General features: G+C 46.1%; 1 protein-coding gene across 1 annotated transcript in view; it reads right to left on the bottom strand.

Moving 5' to 3' along the window:
- The window catches only part of PTPRN2 (protein tyrosine phosphatase receptor type N2), a 1038500-nt gene that overhangs the window by 90439 nt on the left and 933269 nt on the right, over positions 1-14792 (bottom strand). The window lies entirely within an intron of this gene.

Here is a 14792-nt window from a genome sequence, read left to right as displayed (position 1 = left end):
CTCACTCCCCACTCTGCCTGTCGAGCTAGAGTGCACACCCACAGTATGCTGATGTCAGTCAGAGGTTTGCAGGTGCTTTCCAGAGGTGACTGTTTCGCCTGTATTTGTAAAGGTAAACGCAGGAGCCAGGCTAGATGTGGCCTCTGCCAGGAGTTCTTTGATTGTAAACAGCCACCTGTGAGAGCATCTTTATCATGCAGAATGTTAAGTTGGCTCTTAGATGCGACTGCCAGGGTGATATGAGGTCAAACAGCAGTTCAGCATGTGTACTGTGTTTCAGCTGCTTAATCTACATTAAGTGTTTGTTTTCAGTGATATGAAGAATGAGATAACCTGAACTGTCTTCCTCTACAAGACTCCTAGACATGTTAGACAAATGGCATAGCAATCTTTCAAGAGGCAAGGGAAATCCCCAGGAATCCAAAATGAAGTGGGAACTGAAATGTGGCTTAAAGCCCTTTAAATGTGTGGGTGAGGGAGCAGGGCAAGGAGTTCCTGTATCTAAAGTCAGGGTCTTTTCTTGGGCTTTGCTGTTCATGTGGGCCCCTAAGAGAAGACTGCAAAGTAAGAGGAAGGAAGTTAGGCCCGAGACTACCACATAAACCAGGATCCTCGGGTGGCTAGCAGTGTTGAGGCAAGGGTGTGCTCCGGCTGCAGGAAGCATCTGAGCCTTCCATAGTGGGCCCACATCGCCAAATGTGAGCGAGCTGGGAGTCTCTAAGGCGAGGAGCTCATCTGAAGATGACTCCGCTTTCACAGTGCCTTGGAGCAGCTGACAAAAGCATTCTCAAAACCTCTCTTGGGGTCAACTCCATCAGCACAGGGCCACGTGTGTCCAAGTCCCCTTGGTGAGGAGCTTATAATCTAAAATTATAGGATTCACTAAACAACAAACTACCACGAGTAATTCTGTAATCATGTCAAAAGGCAGGATGAGATGCAGGAGAACTTAATAAAAGTAGATGATTGAAAACAATAATACAATACATTTATGATGAAGGTATAAATTGGGAACGAACAACACAAGAATGAAAAGCAGGAAGACTAGAAAATAGTACAAAGCAGAAAAAGCGGCAAGTGAAAAATACATTCTGTGCAATTATAAATATCATGAATGGAATAAACACGAGGCCAGACACTACGAAGAGAAACATTGCATCCTGAAAGATAGGCTTGAAGAAAGTCCTTGGAATATAGGGCAGACAGAGAAGAAGCAAAAAAATACAAGAGAGTTTAAGAGATACGAGAATAAGAATGTTAAATCTATTTTTATTACAGGAGAAAATGGAAGAGAGTCAAATTTAAATTGTGTATGATTTATAATTTTCTAGAATTGATGAAAAAGTAAGACTTCCCAGATCCAGCTATCCAAGTCTGCAATAAGAATAAAAATAAATCCATACCAAGAAAGGACACAAGTACCCTCCAAAATAATAAAGGCATCAGCAAAAGTATAGACCACGAAAGAACAGTTATTTGATCAACAAAAGTCTTTTCACCAACAATGGTATCAGAAGCAACAGAATAGGATAACAGGATTTGCTTTTGTTCTTTACATTTTTAAAGTATTATTTTATTTGAAAGGTGTATTTATAGAGAGAAGGAGAGACACGCATAGAGAGACAGAGAGATTTTCCATCTGCTGGTTCACTCCCCAGGTAGCCGTAACAGCCAGTGCTGAGCTGATTTGAAACCAAGAACCATGAGATTTTTCGGAGTGTCTTCAGAGTGCTGCTTTCCCAGACCATAAGCAGGGAGTTGCATGGGAAGTGCAGTAGTCAGGACTTGAACTGGTGCCCATATGGGACTCTGACACATGCAGATAAAGGATTAGCCTATGGAACCAGGTACTGGTACCCCCAGAACAGGGTTTGTAACGCAATGAAACAGAAAGAATTGGAATCTGACCCTTGGTTAATCTACTATGTGCGCATGAGGACAACAGAAATTTTCGGATCACGACTGGGAAACTAAGGAGATCTATCCTTAGTGAAGAATTGTGAGGTAAAAGAGGAACAATTCAGGAAAAAAAAAGTGGGAAAAAAAAGAGTCGATCTGAACCACTGCCAAGAAAATTCGAACTAAAAGCATACGAAAATTTAAGCATACGAAAAGAAGATGAAACAAAAATAGTGAACTTACTGAGTCAAGTATCTACATGTATGGGCTTACTGAGAGGAAGATGGAGAAATCAATTCCAGACCTTGTCAAATCAAGCACACTCATAAACATTATCAAGGTAATTGCTCTAATATAATCGCCCATCTGGTTGAAGGCAAAAGGGGGAATAAGGAAAACTCAGGTTATCCCAATAGAAAACAGGAGAGAATGCCAAAGAAAAACAAAATGCACAAAGGAACGAAGGTTATGCGGAAAGCACAAAATGTGACATACATGGCCTAGGCATAAAGTAATGGATAGTTAAAAAAAAAAAAAGAAAGAAAAGAAAAGAAAAAGTTGCTTTGGGCCTGGCACGATAGCTCAAATGGCTAATCCTCCATCTCCAAGCGCCAGCATCCCATATGAACACTGATATGTGTCCCGGCTGCTTCACAGAGGATGGCTCAAAGCCTTGGGCCCCTGGACCTGCGTGGGAGACCAGAGGAAGCTCCTGGCTCCTGGCTTTGGATTGACTCAGCTTTGGTTGTTGCGGCCATTTAGGAAGTGAATCAGCAGATGGAAGATCTTTGTCTCTCCTTCTCTGCATAAATCCGCCTTTCCAATAAAAATAAATAAATCCTCATTTTCAATAAGAAAAGAAAACTTTACTTTAACAAAAGTGTTCACCATCACTTGATTTCTCATAACAATTAACTGAGCATCATTAATAACAAAGATGCCACTGCAATATGTCACAGCATGCAAGATTTCCCCACAATGTATCTTGATTTTTTTCTACAACCATGCTGTCACGTGGGTTTTTTGATCCATTTCAAGGACAAGGAAATGAGGTTCATGGAGTTTAAGGGTGACCCAGATGTCATGTAGGGAAGCCTCAAGCTTTATACCATCTCTTCAAACAGCACAAAACTCTTAGCTTCCTGAGTTTCATCCCCCTGTTGCTTCAGAAGAGAACATCAATGAAAGTGATCATGACTCAACCTCTAACCAATGTGTCCTAAATGCTGGCACCTTTTAGTGAAAGGACACAAATTAGAAAGTGAATATAGACTCTGGTTATGCCACTGAGCCACAGTGCCAGCTTCAATGATAAGATTCTTAAGGGCAAGATATTCATCATTTGTTCAAAAGCTATGCTGGGGATGTTAAAACAGAAAAAAAGATAAGCAGAACCCAACTAACAGTTGTTCAGTTACAGATTGTGTATGGAACTATATGATTTCATGAAATTTCAAAAGCTGCATTAAAAAACGGTTATGTTTATTCTGGAACTTAAGTAATACTCTTGTCACTCAATTCCTTTGAGCACTCTGTAAAAATGTACTGGTGCAGGAGTCACCAAGCAGACCAGAGGATGTGACCTCTCGTCTTGGCTCCTCCTGACCCACTGCTCGGGCAGGCTCCAGTAGCGCTGACACAGCCATCCGTTGGTTCTTATTAACATACACTCAGAAAACACTTGCCAATGATGAACGCCCTCAAGCTCTAGTTGAGGCACCAGATTCAATTGCTTCCCTTCATAAGCATCAATCCATAAGTTTGTTAGCCATCAAACCTAGTGTTTGATTATTCAATTTAATTTAGCAACTGCTTCTTGGATGCCTAATTTTACTTCTTCCACTTTAGCCAATCTCTCCAGCACAAGAAGTATACCAAATAAGAAAATGGCTTAAAGAAGAAAACAATTTTAAAAAGAGAAGAAAGGAACTCAAATCGTTTCCCACCGGCAGATCTATCCATCTTCGGACCCATGACTTCTCCATAGAGTCTCCTGTTGTCACCCATCTTCCCCAGAGCCCTGTTATTCATCAAAGTAGTGCCTAAATCTCTAATAACAAGGCCTGGCGCTTGTCTTCCTGGCACCCACATGGTAGCAGGAGAAGTAGTGTAGCTTGGCCCACCAAATTGTTCTCTCAGAAGCAAGGGCTCAAGGCATAAGACACAGTGGGTGGGAAACACAAAGAGAATGGTAAAGAGTGAACCAGCACCATTCCAGCATCTTAAACAGCAAATCGCATTCAAATAAAAAAGTCACTCCTCCTCCCACTCAGAAATAGCAGCCAATAAAGAATAGAGGATCAAAATGATGCTTTTCCATGTGTCCTAGCCAAACTATCTGTAAGGAGTTAGCACTGGAACACCTGCCAAGCTCTCCATCTCAGCTGAAGAACAGAGTTTCCATAGCTACTGCAAAATCGAGGACACCAACACCCCCAAGTGGCACCAATTGTGAACGTTTCTCTGACTGGGCACCTGCTCCTCGGAGGGCTCATCTTCTAGAGTGATGGAGGACCCAGCCTTCCTCACCTGCAGCTACTCCACCTAGGAAGCCTCCGTGACTTCCTCTCCCCAAAGCACCTGTGTTGCTCTGGGCAAGAAACAGATGCAGGCGGAACACTGTGACTGAAATGTGTTAATCCTTCCTAGCTTTCTCCTCTTCCCAGGACCTGAAGTACATCTTCATCCACAGGCACAAGCAGGGGGTGGGAGGTCAGGACCTAACCTGAGCAGACAGGCTGGTCCTTCCTGCTGCCAATGAGTCAGCCTCAAATCACAGGGTCGTGCCCGTAAAACAGAGGCTGCTGTGTGAACAGGTCCAGGGGTCAGCCTACTACTGACCACATATTCAGCTCAGATGGAAGCTACATTCTCTGTGGGCCATGGATGGGAGACTTGGGGTTTCTCACCAGAAAATGCTGGCCAGGGATGTCGCATACCACTCTTTAATACAGGCTGAATGTCGACCTGTTAATAGCCTGTGTTGACCCCCTAAACCCCAGTGCCTCAGGACAGACAGCGCCCTTGTAGAGCGCTAAGCTCGGATGAAACCGGCAGGGCAGGGCGCTAATCCAATCTAGCCGGTGCTGTTGCAGGAACAAGAAGACAGAAGGATGTACTCCCCCCAAGGGAAGGCCATGCAGGGACACAGGGAGAAGATGTCATCTACAAGACACCAGGAGAGGCCTCAGGGGAACCCAGTCTTGGCATCACTACCAACTGCACACTTGTGGCTTCCGGGACTATGAGGAGAGCACTCCCAGGGACTAAGCCCACCAGACTTGGACACTGCCATGACAGCCCCAACCAGTGTCATTTCTCATGCCTTCCAAGGGCTGCTCTTCTTGCCCGTGTTATCACTGGACACAGCACTCTTTGCCTGTACACCCAGATTCTCATTCATTGTCACACACAGGAAACACACGTGTCTGGGATGCCTCACCTGCCTGTCTCTACCCTCTGGACTCAGGTCAGCATCATCCTGATTTGGCTTTGAGAGGGTTTGTTTTCTGTCTCCCTCAAAGTCCTCCCTGACTAGCCAACGCAGCCTGCTTTTTCAGGGCAGCTAGAGGTGACTCTCACGTGTGGCCAGAGGACAGAGACAAAAGTACATGATTTCAGCACTGGCCACTGCACCGCACGCTTACTCTGCATCCTGCAGAAGTTGAGGAGATCCTGATGCCCACACAGGATACCTCCAGGACACGCTCAGGAGGAAATACGAATGGCTCCCAAACAAATGACACGATGTTCAATCTCATACATAGTAACAGGAATGTTCAAGGTTGTGACACAGATGGTTAAGCTACTGCCTGCGACGTTGGCATCCCACATCAGAGTGCCAGTTCGAGTCCCAGTTACTCCACCTCTGATCCAGCTCCATATTAAAATGCCTGGGAAAGCAGCAGAAGATGACCCAAGTGTTTCAGCCTCTGTCACCATACAAGAGACCTGGATAGAGGTTTTGGCTTCTGGTTTCCACCTGGGCCAGCCCTGGACACTACAGCCACGTGGGGAATGAAGCAGCAGGTAGATCTGTTTTTCGGCCTCTCTCTCCCACTCTATGTAACTCTACCTTTCAAATGTGTAAAATGAACCTTTGAAAATAGTATTTGCTTGACCAGCATTGTGGCGTATCAGGATAAGGCTCTATCTGCTGCACGGGCATCCCATTTGGGCAACAGTTCAAGTCCAGGTTGCTTCAGTTTCAATCCAGCTCCCTGTTAATGGCCTGGGAAAGCAGTGGAGGATGGCCCAAATGCTTAGGTCCCTGCATCCATGTGGGAGACTGGACGAAGTTTCTGGCTCCTGGCTTTGGATCAGCTCAGCTCTGGCCATTGAGGTCATTTGGAAAGTAAACCTGAGGATGGAAGATCCTCTCCATCTCTTCTCTTTCTGTAACTCTGCCTTTCAAACTAAAAATGAGTAAGTCTTTTAAAAGATAGTATTTCTCACAAGGATAAAACTCCAAGGTTTGCTTATTCATTTGGCTTCCTGTATTGCAGACGTAGGCCATTTCCATAATCAACAGGACTGCTAAGAGGTCAAAGATTTCAGCAGAAAGTGTAGCAATCTCTCAAAATCAATTTATCCTGGATAACCTAGGCTTTTGCACTGAGAAATTTAGGCTACATATCTTCTACATTGCCTGTGTTCAAATGGGATGGCAAGTTTGAAAACTGCCCTATAGGAAATAATAAATGACCCTACATCAAATATTGAAAGAACATATGGCTGTTAAGAATGAGGCAGAGCCACGTGCACTCACAAACCTGTACCCTCCGTACAGGGCTGTGTCAACAGAAGTGTTGGGGGGCACTGTTGTAACATAGTAAGTGAAGCCACTGCCTGTGATGGCCACGCTCCATTTTGAGATGCCAGCTTGAGCGACTCCACACTTCCGATCCACCTTCCTGTGAATGTAGGTGGAAGACACAAGATGATGACCCCAGTAGCTGGGTTCCAGCCACTCATGTGGGAGAACTGGATGGAGTTCCAGGATCCTGGCTTAGCCTGGTCCAGCACCCAGTGTTGTAGGAATCTGAGAAGTGAAGCAAAGAATGGAAGAGTTCTCTCTCTCTCTCATCTCTCTCCCCCCTCGCTGTTATTCTGCTTTTCAAAAATAAATAAATAAACCTCTTTTTAAAAAGAGAAATATGAGTTTCTCTGTGTTGTCACCATAAGATTATTTCAAACATTTCACAGGAAATTAAAAAGCTATTTGGATGCAAAACGTTTTGAGATCCATGCATTTTTTTCCCCTCATACTATATATTCCCATGAACTTTTGAAGACCCTGTATATATATGGGTTCCTTTTGCACCACAATAGACTTACATTTTAATTCCAGTTGCTATGAACTTTTCCCAGGACACTTGCTAATGTCTCACAAGGACACAATGGCAACAGCTGAATCTGGAGAGGGGTGCGTATCAGGAATCGCAGCCTGGGGCAGAAGGCTTGCTCCCCAGTGACCTCCTCCCACACGGACTAAGTGGGCCCAAAAATGGTGCCACGAAGCACATACACCCAGCTAAAAAGGCATCCTTGGACTTGGCTTGCTACCTTGTCCATGTACTACATGACCTTGTAAGGAAGACCATAACCTCACAGCACTGTTGAGCTGCTATTAATGATATGTAGGTTTTTAGGGTTGGAAACTGCCCTCAGGTTGCAAACTGTTATATGCACACCCTCCTTCTAGATATGAGGGGAGGGGAGTGACTGAGCTCCATGACATGAACCATGGCAGTGAGCTTCTACCTGCAATGCCAAGGCAGCTGAGCTGAATAAGCACGATGTGCCAGGCAGGCAGTAGGTGCTGCACACACCTGTCCTGTTCATCTGGTACCCAGCTTTAACTCCCCTGCCCCTAAAAAGGCTTGAGCAGCGGACTGAGGTGCAGGATAATGTGTCTTAGTGGTACCGATGACTAAGTCACAGTAACATGAGCCAGGAGTGGCAGCATGAGGAATGATATAGATGCTGCAGGCTTGCAAGAATCCATCCAAGCAAGAGAAGACATGTGAATGGGTTTCTCCAGGCTTGGGCCAGGCCCAAAAGCCAAGGTTTCATTGGGAGGTCAGACCAGTGAAACTCAACCTCACTCAGCCTGACACATGCGTTTCTCCTACAGGGTTCCTGAGGTCTACAGAGGTAAAGATACTCAGTGCTCACACCAGAACCTCCCTTTAACATTAAACATGATACCCCACTATGCACAGAATAGGAAGGTTTCACGTGATTGTCTGCTAGGGAAAGAAGACCCCCACAAGAACCTCAGCAAGGGGTGGGTTTCATGCCCTTCCACCATGCTGGAAGAGAACGGGACTGAGTATCATCCTGCTCCCATGAACACCCATCGCCTAGATACCGACCAATGAGAAACACCCTCCCGCCACGGTGAGCCAGCAGTGGTGACCCACTTCATGCTGCTTCGGCAAATGCTCACTCCATAGAAATGGGCCGACTCAGGAGTACATCGGGCTAGTCCTCAGCCCTGAGAGAAGAACTGCCCAGCCATGGAATTACACTCCCACAGGCCCAGTTGCCTTCATCCTCAGAGAGCCACTATCTGTGACTAAGATCCATGAGTGGATAATGGGCTTGGACCTGCTACAAGAGACTAATGGAGGCTCGGGGGCAGTGCATGTCCTACAGCCATCCTGGCCACGTGGCTCTCAGTCTCTTTGGCACAGGACATTCAGCATCTTTTCAGGAAACCTTCCTAGGTAAGCAATTTGTGGATATTATTGTGAAGTAGAAACGAGGGCAAAGGCAATGAGCCAGGTGGGAGAAAGAGAGAATCTTGAAGGGTACCAGCTGAAAGATAAAGGCTTCTAAATGGGATTTGAGGCCAACAGGAAGTCACAGGTTGAGAGAGAGGCCCAGAGCCCTGCTGTCAGCTTATTTACATGCTTGAGGGGGTTCTCACCAGTGCTGGAATGTGACCATTTCCAACACAGAAGCACACAATCCTTCACACATTGAAGGACTTTAGCAAATTCCATTGGCCAGTCTGAGAGCCAAGGGCAGCAGGGGCCTCTTAGGCCAGTCAGCACACCCCTGTGCTTCAGTGAAGTTCATGAACTTTGTTCTGTTTTCCGTATTGATGGACAGTGCTGTCCACTTTTCCCACGTGGTAACTTTCAACTTCCTCTGTTGTCACACAATCCCTCTCAGTTTTCCTCTCCTCACTACAGAATGGGTCTAATGCTACTTCTTACATTCCTTAGGACAATGACTATTACGTAACGCACTTCTTTAGTAGTGCTCATTCTTGCTGTCAGTATCACACGTTCCAAGAGTAAAGAAATACAGGGGTCACAGTCCATTTTCTGACCTTCCAAATGGGTGAAACCATATTTTTACAAAGTTCTTATTTAACACCATTTCCATGAATTAGGTTCTAAACAGCTGCTGTTCAATTCACAGTAGGGCTGCACCCTGATAGACTTACTCCAGATTGAAAACTTATTCTGCACTGTAAGGCAGAAGTGCATTTAGCACACCTAATCTGTAGCATGACACGCTATGGATCCCTCATGCACACAGGGATGACTGATGATTGGGAAGCTTCCCCACCCCTGCTCCCTAGCATCTAGAGATGTGTCACGCATGCCTAATGTAGGAGAAATCTGAAGTATGCTCTCCACTGAGTACACATTACTTTGGAATCACTGTGATGTTGAAAAGAAGTAAGCTGAGCCATGGTGGGTTGGGGATCATTTGTATTCTTTGTGCCTAATGGAGAAAGCATTAAATCAATGTTTCTCAACAGCCCCACTCCCAAGGAAGTATTGCAGCTAGTAACAGCTCCAATTCAAATACTCCCTTATACCCATCTGCTCGAGGTGTGGCCTGTCTACACGCTTGCTTTTCCATCACGATTCACAGCTGACCCAGGCTTAATTACTGACTCTTAGGACAGAGATACTGTTTTAGACATCCTCACGCAAAACCAGTCATGCAGGAACTGCATCCTTCCTATGCATAAGTGGCACTGAAATAGACCTTTACAAAAAAATGAGTTAAGAAAGAAAGCGACCAAATTTCTTAAGACATGTGGCTGCACACATAAAACACTTTGACAATGCTTTTGTTAAGGTCATTCAGGGGCATTGTTTGCTTTTCAGTGGCCGGAGCTTGACCTCACTCAAACATGGCCATGTTGCCATGCAAGCTTTGCTCTCCAACACCCAGAATGTTTCCCTTTGCCACTTCCCTCTTCCTGGTTCTCCCATTTATTCTATAAACTTCCATGAGCATGGTTGCTTTGTGGAGTTGGGCTCACCTTTCCCAAGACAGAATGAGGAGAATACATTGTCAGGGCCCTGGGGTTAGCACCCTTCTCTCTATGGCAGTCTTGTCCATTTCCCTAGGGCATTGGTATTTCCGGGTGGATTTTCCTCCTTGGTTCCATAAAGAGAAAACAGGAATTTGTAGAAGACACTCCCTAAGAAACTACAGGCAAACCCAAACCAAAGCCCTAAAACAGAGAATAAGTGAGGTTTCTAGCAAATACACTCCATGCTGGGTTACACATGGGCCTGGCTGCCCAGATGCCGGAGGTACTGTTTCCCTTTCTGTGCCACAATGCTTTCCTTTCCACCTTAATGATTACCACCACAGGCGAAGGACCTCTGTGAGGCCCTGGGTGGGTGCCATCCTACATGCCCAGCCTGTTGCACCCTCCCAGGAACCCAAGCAGGAGAGCACTGTTACCAAGCCCAGGGCCTGGAGGGTTTGTCTATGAACACAGAACCAGCAAAGAGAACTTCAAAGCTTTGACACTAAGTTCATAGCAACCCAGAACCCACGTTCCACTTCCAGACTTGTGTACTTGGGCATGAGACAAATGGGCTGATGGGCCTGCCCTGCTCCTTCTCACAAATTACTGACTCCTTCCTGTAGCATCTTTAACCAGCCCATCTCCCTGGCATCTCTGAGACGTGTGGTTCCCATGCCTCACTATTCTGTGTCTTGTCTTTTTTTTTTTTTTATTGGAAAGGCAGACTTGCAGAGGGAAAGGCAGGGAGAAAGATCCATTCACTGGTTCACTTCCAAGTGTCCAAAACAGCCAGAGCTGAGCTGATCGGAAGCCAGGAGCTTCTTCCAGGTCTCCCATGTGGGTGCAGGGTCCCAAGCTCACCCAGGCCACAAGCAGAGAGTTGGATGGAAAATGAAACAGTTAGGGCATGAGTTGGTGCCCATATGGGATTCTGGTACTTGCAAGGCGAGGATTTAGCCACTGAACCAATGCACCAGGTCCCATTCTGTGTCTCGTTTTACCCATGGGACACTTTGACCAGCCAGAAATAACACCCCTCCTTGTACTGTTGTGACAATGGCTGCTGCTTATGACAAATTGCTGGTCTCACTGGGAGCTGCAAAACCCACAGAGTTCTCATCCCATCACTCGGGGGCAGATTTTCTCTCTCCTTCCCTGTGGAGTTACCCCTTCCTGTCTCCTTTACGAGGTATGAGAAGTCTGCTTACCCTTATGGATGGAGGTCTACTTCCAGAGTGCCATGGCTATTGGTTTCTAGCATGCAGTCACAGTAATAAGGTAACAGCACAGTAGAAGGAGGGATCCATGAGTAAGATCAGGACACTCAGGGTCTGGAGGTACTTCCTACCACAGCCAGAGCCCCAGGCCAGCGCCACCTGAGGGTGCATTTTAACTTTCTATGCCTGCATGTGGCTGACAGGCCTTGGGGATGAACATTTTCCAGATGATTTGGCCAACCTCCTTCTGCCTGCTTCCACCTTGGTGTTCAAATATCAATGATATTTATTTCATCATCTCTTTATGTTAAAATGTCACACTGTGCCCACTGCTCCATGGCAGCAGCTGAATATCTGGAACAATCAGTTCCTCGGGTTTACCTGGACTTTGCATAATTTATCTGATGGTCCTTGAGTCTTGGGTAATGTAGTTCGGGAAGAGCATCGTGTTAGCTGTCGGATGTATATGAGCGTTTCCTTACCAAGGGTCAGGCTAACTGATTACCACGGAATTATCTTCCTTGTAGCTTTAATGAGTTGGAAGGTCATTTATTTCAGTGTGCTCTTAGGCCCGGACATGCACAGGTTTTCTGCAGCCTGCACTGAGAAGGAAGACACCCATTCATGAGCCAGTTACCTTTGAGCATGACTCTGGTCAAATCAAAAATGTGTTCTCATGCTGAAGAATGGGTCTATAGTTTCAGAGCCTGATTGATGACTTCTTATTTGTTTATATCAGGTGAGACTCATAGTAAGAATGCTAGCAAGAGGCCAGCCTGGTGGTTAAGACCCTGTTAAGATGGCCACGGTCCATCTCATAGTACCTGGGTTTGAGTCCTGACTCTCACTCTTGACTTCAGCTTCCTTCTAATACATAATCTAGAAGGTAACTGTGTTCCTGCCCACCCACAGAAGAGTCCTACATTGAGTTCTCAGCTCTGGCTTTGGTCCAACCCAGCACTGGCTATTGCAGCCAGTAAGGGGTAAGGGGGTAAGCCAATGATGGAGGACTCTCTCTTTCACACATTCTCTCTCTCTTCCTCTCCCCCTCTCTCTGTCTTTTCTTCCTTCTCTCCTCCTTCCTCAAGTAAATACATAAATTTGAAAAAATATACTCATATGGGAGTGGGCATTTAGCTTAGTGGTTAAAAAAAAAAAAAACCTATGTCCTACATCAGAGTGTTCGAGTATATTTCCTGGCTCTGGACCCTGACCTCAGCTACCTGCCATTACAGCCTGGGATACAGAAGATGATAGCTCACGTAATTGGAATCTTGACACCAGTCCCAGCTCTTGTAGTCATGTTGGAGGTAAACCAAGACAGGAAAGAGTTCTCTCTCTCTGCCTTCCCTCATCCCCTCTGTCCCTCCCTCCCTCCTTCCATCCCTACCCTTCTCTCAAACAAATACATTAAACATCTTTTCTAAAGATGTGAACTTGGAAGTGGGCATTTAGTCTAGTGATTATAACATGTATATGTCTCCCACCAGAGTGTTTGAGTTCCATTCCTGGCTCCAGATCCTGATTCCAGCTACCTGCCAAGACAGATCCTGAGAGGCAGAAGATTGGGTTCCCACTACCTACGTGGGAGACCTGGATTGGTTTTCTGACTTTCAGCTTTGCTCCCAGGCCACTTGTAGCTACTTTGGGCATCTGGAGAATGAACCAGTGGATAGGAGCACTCTCTGTGTCTCAAAAAGCAAACAAATGAGCCAAATGCCAGTTAGAGCTCCCTTATGCATATCCCCAGGTCTCCCAACTCCTACGCCAGGGAAACGCCAGAGGCGAGATTCCACATGCCTGTGAAGGCAAGAGAATCCACCTGCAAAGTTAGGCCAAAACAAAGAGCATGAGGACCACTGTTGCTAAAGAGACAACATGCAGAGGTCCAGGGCCCAATGCAGATCCACATGGGAGCATGGACTCCGCACAACCCCTGTGGCTCTTCACATTGATCCCAACTCTGACAAGCCACTGCTTATATTCTTGGAGGCCCAGGAAATAGATTTGGTTTTACTCACAGCATCAATGAATGAGAAAGATCCAACTGCCCTTGAGTTCACGATCTGTACAGAGAGTCCAAGGGGTTGCTGAATGTTCTGTCTGAATGTATTTCCAGACCAGCCTCAAAGGTGGCACGTTGGGAGCATGCACTTAGAAGCAAAGCTGTGTCACAGTCTCATGATGTCAAATGACCTCTCACGTGGGACAGTTGACATTGAGCCAAGCCATGCTTCAGACAGTTTAAAGACCAAGTTTGTTCTTGTGGTTAAGCATTTCCATTGAAAATGAAGTGTGATGTTTGCTCTCAGAACTGCCGTTTTATACATGAGTGGCAAAATACAATTTTCTATAAATAAATACAATATTTTCATGTACCAGTTGGGCTTGAGATATCATCAAATTGTGACTCAAGTGTCTTGAAATATGAAAATGCAGAATACAGTAAGAGCTCTCTAAACAAATCGCCCCTTAGTTGACTTGTCACATAAACACTCAGCCATGCGCTGTGTTTTGCCCCGATTCTGAAGCTCATTACAAATCTGAACTTCTGAGCTCCATTCCTTTTTCTGAAAGGGACAAACATCAAAATATTCTCTGAAAATCCAGATCATTGCTCTCTATCAGGAGAAGAGGCTCTGGCAAAGTTACTGGCTGTGAGCACACACAGTCGCCATTCAGTGCATGTCTGCTAAATGAACAAGTAACCGGCAACTCCTGAGCAACGCATTTGGGAATTTCCCATCCATTCCTACAAGTGAGGAGGGAGAGGTTTCTGGCAGGCAGCCTGAGGTCACAGAGCCTCCCATTCAGGGCTTGAGGGCAAGGAAAGATCAAGAAGTTATGATACTTCCAGTACAAATGTTTCACAACAGCAATGAACAGGACCCATCTTTCGAGCTGGGGAATTCACTGTACAGGAAGAAGCAGTTGCCTGGTCTATGCTCCTGCCCCTGTCAACAGGTGGCTTTGTCTCCAGTACAGAAACCAACATGGCTGCCAAGCTTGCATTCCTGCCTTCACAACCACCAACAGGGACATCACCCAAGGCAGAAAGATTCAGGAGACAGCCAGCAAGCAGTGTGGCATCACCACCATCTCCCTCAACAAATCCTGGATCAGGCAGCAATGCACAGCCACTCCGTAACAGGTCACTGCAACAAAGGCACACAGCGGGAGAAAGCCACATCTCTGCGGAGATGCCTGCTGAAGCCTCACTCGCCCGAGCTCCTGCCCCGGCGCTGCCACAAAGGCCTCTTGTGAAGGGCCAACAGCAAACATGCACCTCCTCCTGGTCTTGCTCTCTACTGGAAACCACATTTAAGTGATACCTCTTTACCTGACAACATCCGGGGGGGGGGGTGGGAATGGGGGACAAGGGAGCA

Source organism: Ochotona princeps, chromosome 2 (assembly GCF_030435755.1).
Source record: "Ochotona princeps isolate mOchPri1 chromosome 2, mOchPri1.hap1, whole genome shotgun sequence".
Classification (NCBI taxonomy): Eukaryota; Metazoa; Chordata; class Mammalia; order Lagomorpha; family Ochotonidae; genus Ochotona; species Ochotona princeps.
This window is presented reverse-complemented; position numbering and strand designations above follow the sequence as displayed.